We start from the raw sequence: 7,500 nt of genomic DNA, 5'->3' as shown, positions 1-7,500 counted from the left end.
TAGTTGTTGATGACGTCTTCTTCATGTCGCAGGGCGTCTTCAGACTCCCAACTGGCTTCAGTTCGGGGAAGCTTTCGCCACTTCACCAAGTACTCTGTTTGCTCCGCTCCGTTGGGTAGCTTTATCTTGCGATCCGCCAAAATGGTTTCCACTCGCTTCTCGTAGGAGGCTGTGATGGGAGGTAGCCGAGTTGGAACACTTCGAGAAGCATCTTGCGGATCTGAATGGTAGGCCTTTAGGTTGCTGGCGTGAAGAACGTTGTGAATTTTGAACCACGCCGGCAGCTGCAACTTGTAAGAAACATTGCCTACCCTGCTGATAATTGGGAAGGGCCCTTCATACTTACGCACCAATCCTTTGTGGACTCTTTTCCTGAAGAATTGGAGTGATGCTGGTTGGAGCTTTACCAACACCAAATCGCCAACTTTGAACTCCTGTGGTCGCCTTCCCAAGTCTGCCCACTTCTTCATCCGTTTTGCCGCCTTCTCCAAGTAAGCCCGCGCAATATCGGCATTCCGATGCCACTCCTTTGCGAAATGGTAGGCTGATGGACTACTCCCAGTATACCCAATAGCCATAGTGTGCGGAGTCGACGGTTGTTGTCCTGTGATAATTTCGAAGGGGCTCTTGTTGGATGCAGAGCTCCGCTGCAAGTTGTAGGAGAATTGGGCGATGTCCAACAGCTTCACCCAATCTCGTTGATTGGCACTCACATAGTGCCGGAGATACTGCTCTAAGAGCGAATTTATTCTTTCAGTCTGACCATCCGTCTGGGGGTGGAGGCTTGTAGAGAAGTATAACTTTGATCCCAACAATTTGAATAGCTCGGTCCAGAACCGTCCCAGAAACCGAGCGTCTCGATCACTAATGATATTGTGTGGGACTCCCCAATACTTCACTACACCCTTCATCATCAGTCTGGCCGCCTCTTCAGCTGAACAGTGTAGGGGAGCAGCAATGAAAGTTGCATACTTTGAAAACCGATCGACCACCACAAGTATCGATCCAAGTCCCCCTACAGGTGGCAAGCTTGATATGAAGTCTAAGGAAATGCTCTCCCAAGGCCTTTCTGGTACGGGCAACGGCTCCAAAAGTCCCACCGGCTTCCGCTGCTCCACCTTGTCTTGTTGGCAAGTAAGGCATGTTCGAACATACTCCTCCACATCAATCCCCATTTTTGGCCAGTAGAAGGCCCTCTCCACGAGAGCCAACGTTCTGTGAATGCCGGGGTGTCCAGCCCAAAGGGAATCGTGACACTCTTTCAAGAGTTCACGCCTTAGATTGTCCACTCGGGGAACATAAACCCTATTCCCTTTTGTGTAAACAAGTCCCTCCTGGACCCAAAATCGTCGTGCTTTGCCTTCTTTGATGAGCTGCATCAGGATAACTGCCTGGGGATCACTATACAGTCCATCTCTGATTCGGGAAAGGAAGGTTGAGTGTAACTGACTTGCTTGGCCTCTGCCCTCCAGTTGTGCAGCATTCACGCACTCCACCTTCCGACTCAGCGCATCGGCCACGACATTCGCCTTCCCGGGCTTATATTCCATTGCCATATCAAATTCAGCCAGGAAGTCCTGCCACCGTGCTTGCTTTGGGGAGAGCTTCTTCTGAGTTTGGAAATAACTCAAGGCGATGTTGTCTGTCCTCAGCACAAATCGCGACCCAAGGAGGTAGTGTCGCCAAACTCGTAGGCAGTGGATCACCGCTGTCATCTCCTTCTCATGCACTGGATACCGCCTCTCGGTCTCGTTGAGTTTACGGCTCTCGTAGGCCACCGGATGACCTTCTTGCATGAGTACTCCACCAATAGCAAAGTCCGAAGCATCTGTATGGACTTCAAAGGGCTCTCCATAGTTTGGCAATTTGAGCACTGGTTCTTCCAGAACAGCAGCCTTCAGATCTTGGAATGCTATCTCACATTTGTCAGACCACTTCCAAGGCTGCTCCTTCTTCAGCAACTCCGTCAGTGGGGTTGCCCGCTTCGAATATCCAGCAATGAAGCGTCGGTAGTAGTTGACGAAACCAAGGAAGGATCTCAACTCTGGCACCTTCTTTGGAGTTCGCCATTCCGCAACTGCTTGCACCTTCGACTTGTCCATCCGGATGGAGCCATCACCGATTCGGTGCCCCAAGAACAGGATCTCAGTCTGAGCAAAGTAGCATTTCTCCCTTTTTACGAACAAAGTGTTCTCCCTGAGAACCTTGAAAATCGTCCGAAGGTGCTTGACGTGCTCCTCGAGCGTTTGGCTGTAAACGACGATGTCGTCCAAGTAGACGACCACGAACTTATCCAAATACTCCTTGAATAGCTGGTTCATGAGAGTACAGAATGTTGCCGGAGCGTTGGTTAAGCCGAAAGGCATCACCAAGAACTCAAACGCTCCATATCTGGTCACACATGTAGTCTTTGCTTCGTCGCCTTCAGCAATGCGCACCTGCCAATACCCCGACCGAAGGTCGAGTTTTGAGAAATACTTCGCCTTGCCCAATTGGTCGAACAAGTCCGCGATGAGCGGGATGGGATACTTGTTCTTCACTGTTACTTTGTTGAGGGCTCGGTAGTCGACGCATAATCGGAGGCTCCCATCTTGTTTCTTCTGAAAGAGAACTGGAGCTCCGAAAGGTGCTTTTGAGCTGCGGATGAGACCACCGCTTAGCAGTTCACCTAACTGCTTTCTGAGTTCTGCCAACTCTGGCGGGGCCATGCGATAGGGTGGTCTCGCTGGAGGCTTCACTCCTGGCTCCAGCTCAATACTGTGATCCACGCCTCTGCGTGGCGGAAGAGTCTTCGGCAACTCAGGTGGCATAACGTCTTTGAACTCCTTCAGGACGTTGGCCACCACAGCAGGTTCTTGAATGGCTTCTTCATTGAGTGGCTCTAGCTTCATAGCAGCCACGAATGTTAGTTCGCCCTTTCGCACCCCTTTCTTCAATTGTAATGCCGAAATATGTTGGGGCTCCTTGGTTCCTCTCCGAGAGACGGGCACCACACAGGGGTCATCGCCTCCCATCATACATAGGGAATTCAAGAATGGCATCGGCACCAACTTCGCCGCGTGCATAAACTCCATTCCAAGGATCACTTGGAAGTCGTCTAGTGGCACGGCCATCATGTTGGTGGTTCCGCTCCAAGTCCCGATTCTGATGGGAACTCCCTTCGCCAATCCGGAGATTCGCCTGGCCTCCGAGTTCACTGCTTTCATTCGGCTTGGGCTCTTCTCCAATGTCAACCCAAGTCGCTGTGCTTCACGATCGGCTATGAAGTTGTGGGTAGCGCCCGTGTCCACCATTGCACGGGTCGTTTGGCCATTCAGCTTGATGTCCACATACATCAGTTCACTACTTCCTGCTTTTTGTGCCTTCGTCTTCATGTTCTCCCCCACTTGACCCCGCATAGCGTTCAACAAACGCATTGCTCCCATTCGGGGTCCTTGCGACTCTTCATCGTCGCTGCTGGATTCAGAACTGCTTGAGCTAAGGGCAACGGTTTTGCCCTTGTCCGATCGGGGAGGGTGGATGGAAGCTGTCAACGCGTTGAGTGCCTGCTTCTGTGGGCACTCCCTTACCATGTGCGGTCCTCCGCACAAGAAGCATCCTCCAGGTTTTGAGGCCTTGCCTTTTGGGTTCGGCCCTTTGTGGGAGCTCTTCTTCTTCTGTTCGCCCCCGAGCTCCTTCCCTCGAGAATGTTTTTGAGGGCGATTGCTTGAAGATTGTTTCCTTCTCGCTGGGTCTTCAGAGGAAACGAAGTCGGTGAGCCTTTCTGCAGCTGCAATTGCCCCGACCACGTCGGTAACATTCCTTCGATTCAGCTCTTGCTGAGCCCATGGTTTCAGACCATCAAGGAAACTGAACAACTTGTCCTTCTCGGACATGTCCTGTATGTCCAGCATCAGTGCAGAAAACTGCTTTACATAGTCTCGGATGGTGGTACTTTGGCGGAGTTGTCTCAACTTCCTTCTTGCGACGAACTCTGTGTTCTCCGGTAGGAACTGAGTTCTCAACTCCCGCTTCAAGTCTTCCCATGTGTCGACTCGACACCGACCTTGTTGGATTTCCTCCCAACGAGTTCGCCACCAAAGTTTCGCATCTCCGTTCAGATACATTGTTGCTATTGAAACTTTGGTATCTTCAGAATCGGGTCTCGTAGCTCGGAAGTATTGTTCCATGTCGAACAGAAAGTTCTCGAGCTCCTTGGCATCTCTGGCCCCTCCGTATCCATGGGGCTCAGGTGCCCTCAAGTTTTGTGGCGGTGCAACGCGGGTGTTGCCTCCTCCCGCATTTAGCGTTCTTGTGAGCATAGCCACCTTCGCCGTGAGTTCCGCCACAACATCTTGTAAGTGCTGCACGGAGTCCTTGGTGTCATCGGACAGTCGGTCGACTAGGGCCTCGACCTTGTCGATCCTGGACTCCGCTTCCTCTTGCGAGCTCTCTACCCCAACAAGTCTTTGTTGGCCATGGTAGAGTTCCTCCATGCTCGCTTCAAGAACATCCAGGCGGGTTTCCGCCGTCGTGAGTCTCTCCTTATGACTCTTTTTCCCAGTTAGCGCACCAGATTGCGCTTCCTCCGCTCGCGGAGAGTTGCCAACTTCTCGCTCATCCTGTTCGCTGCCGCGATCCTCATGAGCGGCTCCAACAGTATGAGAGCGAGTGTGCACATGCAGCCCACCTGCGGCTGCTTGGGGCAAGGGTCCGGCCTGCCCCGTCTTGCTTGATTCGCCACGATGCTTTGCCATGGCGAAGTTGCGAAGTTCGTTCGCTGTTCGATCGAAGAGCTTGCCCGCTCTGATACCACAATGTCACGACCTTAGCTGGAAGTGCCTAAGGCGTGCGGCACCCTTGCGGCCAAAGACGCGAACTTAGCTTGCGTTGCCTAAGTCGCGAGTCACCCGTGCGGCAAAGACGCGAACTTAGCTTTGCCTTGCCTAAGTCGCGCTTCGCCCTTGCGATCTTGCTCCGCAAGGATCAGCCCACTTTGTAACCTCTCGCAGGTCCCGAAGGACCTGTAAAAGAGAAAGAGAGTTAGATCGAAAGAACGAGCAACGGACACGTCCCGAAGTCTCGCGAAAAGGAAAGCTTTACAAGCAATTCGTCGAACACCTTGTGTGCACAAGAGAAAAGAGGGAGAGGGGGAAAAACAAGGCTTTCAAGGATGAACGAACAGCTGCAAGCCCACAAACAGCCGCTCACCTGGTCCCGGACGCAACACCAAGTTCCCGTAAAGGTCACGTACGAACTTGCGAAAGAGTGTTCAACGCCCGGTATATAACCGAAGCCCCATCCAGCCATGTGCCACCCGGGGGGTTCCTGGGTGCTGAGATGGCTGACATTTTGGTGAGCGGAGGCAGCACTCCGCTCACCTCCCGCGGCACGCGAAAACGAAGCCGTTTTGGGCTGTTTTGGGGCTGTTTTGCTCGGTTCGGTGAGCGATCGCTTTGCAACGCTGCAGCTTGTTCGAACTTACATATTTACAAGCAAAATGACCCAAAACCATGGGAAAACATGCTGTTAAGCAGCTGTACATGCGGGTGTGAGCGACGAACGGTTCGTTGAACGAAGTTGTTGCGGGTGCGCGACGACCGTTCGTGACAACCCGGGGGGTTCCAGGGTGCTGAGATGGCTGACATTTTGCTCCGCTCACGACGGTCACCGCGCCACACAAGAACAGCCCAAAAACAGGCCAAAACAGCCCAAAAACGGGCCAAAACTGGCCATTTTTGGCTGCGCGAGCGAGCGGCGAGCGGCGAACAGCGAGCGAAGCGAGAGGCAGCACCGTCCCTGCTATACGAAAGCCCCATCCAGCCCTGTGCCACCCGGGGGGTTCCAGGGTGCTGAGATGGCTGACGTTTTGCTCCGCTCACGACGGTCACCGCACCACGCAAGAACAGGCCAAAAACTGGCCAAAACAGCCCAAAAACGGGCCAAAACTGGCCATTTTTGGCTGCGCGAGCGAGCGGCGAGCGGCGAACAGCGAGCGAAGCGAGAGGCAGCACCGTCCCTGCTATACGAAAGCCCCATCCAGCCCTGTGCCACCCGGGGGGTTCCAGGGTGCTGAGATGGCTGACGTTTTGCTCCGCTCTCGACGGTCACCGCGCAATGCAAGAACAGGCCAAAAACTGGCCAAAACGGCCCAAAAACGGGCCAAAACTGGCCATTTTTGGCTGCGCGAGCGGCGAGCGGCGGACAGCGAGCGAAGCGAGAGGCAGCACCGTCCCTGCTATACGAAAGCCCCATCCAGCCCTGTGCCACCCGGGGGGTTCCAGGGTGCTGAGATGGCTGACGTTTTGCTCCGCTCTCGACGGTCACCGCGCAATGCAAGAACAGGCCAAAAACTGGCCAAAACGGCCCAAAAACGGGCCAAAACTGGCCATTTTTGGCTGCGCGAGCGAGCGGCGAGCGGCGGACAGCGAGCGAAGCGAGAGGCAGCACCGTCCCTGCTATACGAAAGCCCCATCCAGCCCTGTGCCACCCGGGGGGTTCCAGGGTGCTGAGATGGCTGACGTTTTGCTCCGCTCTCGACGGTCACCGCGCAATGCAAGAACAGGCCAAAAACTGGCCAAAACGGCCCAAAAACGGGCCAAAACTGGCCATTTTTGGCTGCACGAGCGAGCGGCGAGCGGCGGACAGCGAGCGAAGCGAGAGGCAGCACCGTCCCTGCTATACGAAAGCCCCATCCAGCCCTGTGCCACCCGGGGGGTTCCAGGGTGCTGAGATGGCTGACGTTTTGCTCCGCTCTCGACGGTCACCGCGCAATGCAAGAACAGGCCAAAAACTGGCCAAAACGGCCCAAAAACGGGCCAAAACTGGCCATTTTTGGCTGCACGAGCGAGCGGCGAGCGGCGGACAGCGAGCGAAGCGAGAGGCAGCACCGTCCCTGCTATACGAAAGCCCCATCCAGCCCTGTGCCACCCGGGGGGTTCCAGGGTGCTGAGATGGCTGACGTTTTGCTCCGCTCTCGACGGTCACCGCGCAATGCAAGAACAGGCCAAAAACTGGCCAAAACGGCCCAAAAACGGGCCAAAACTGGCCATTTTTGGCTGCACGAGCGAGCGGCGAGCGGCGGACAGCGAGCGAAGCGAGAGGCAGCACCGTCCCTGCTATACGAAAGCCCCATCCAGCCCTGTGCCACCCGGGGGGTTCCAGGGTGCTGAGATGGCTGACGTTTTGCTCCGCTCTCGACGGTCACCGCGCAATGCAAGAACAGGCCAAAAACTGGCCAAAACGGCCCAAAAACGGGCCAAAACTGGCCATTTTTGGCTGCACGAGCGAGCGGCGAGCGGCGGACAGCGAGCGAAGCGAGAGGCAGCACCGTCCCTGCTATACGAAAGCCCCATCCAGCCCTGTGCCACCCGGGGGGTTCCAGGGTGCTGAGATGGCTGACGTTTTGCTCCGCTCTCGACGGTCACCGCGCAATGCAAGAACAGGCCAAAAACTGGCCAAAACGGCCCAAAAACGGGCCAAAACTGGCCATTTTTGGCTGCGCGAGCGAGCGGCGAGCGG

Source organism: Musa acuminata, unplaced genomic scaffold (assembly GCF_036884655.1).
Source record: "Musa acuminata AAA Group cultivar baxijiao unplaced genomic scaffold, Cavendish_Baxijiao_AAA HiC_scaffold_493, whole genome shotgun sequence".
In the NCBI taxonomy this organism is placed as follows: Eukaryota; Viridiplantae; Streptophyta; class Magnoliopsida; order Zingiberales; family Musaceae; genus Musa; species Musa acuminata.
The sequence above is the reverse complement of the archived record's forward strand: the minus strand, read 5'-3'. Positions refer to the sequence as shown.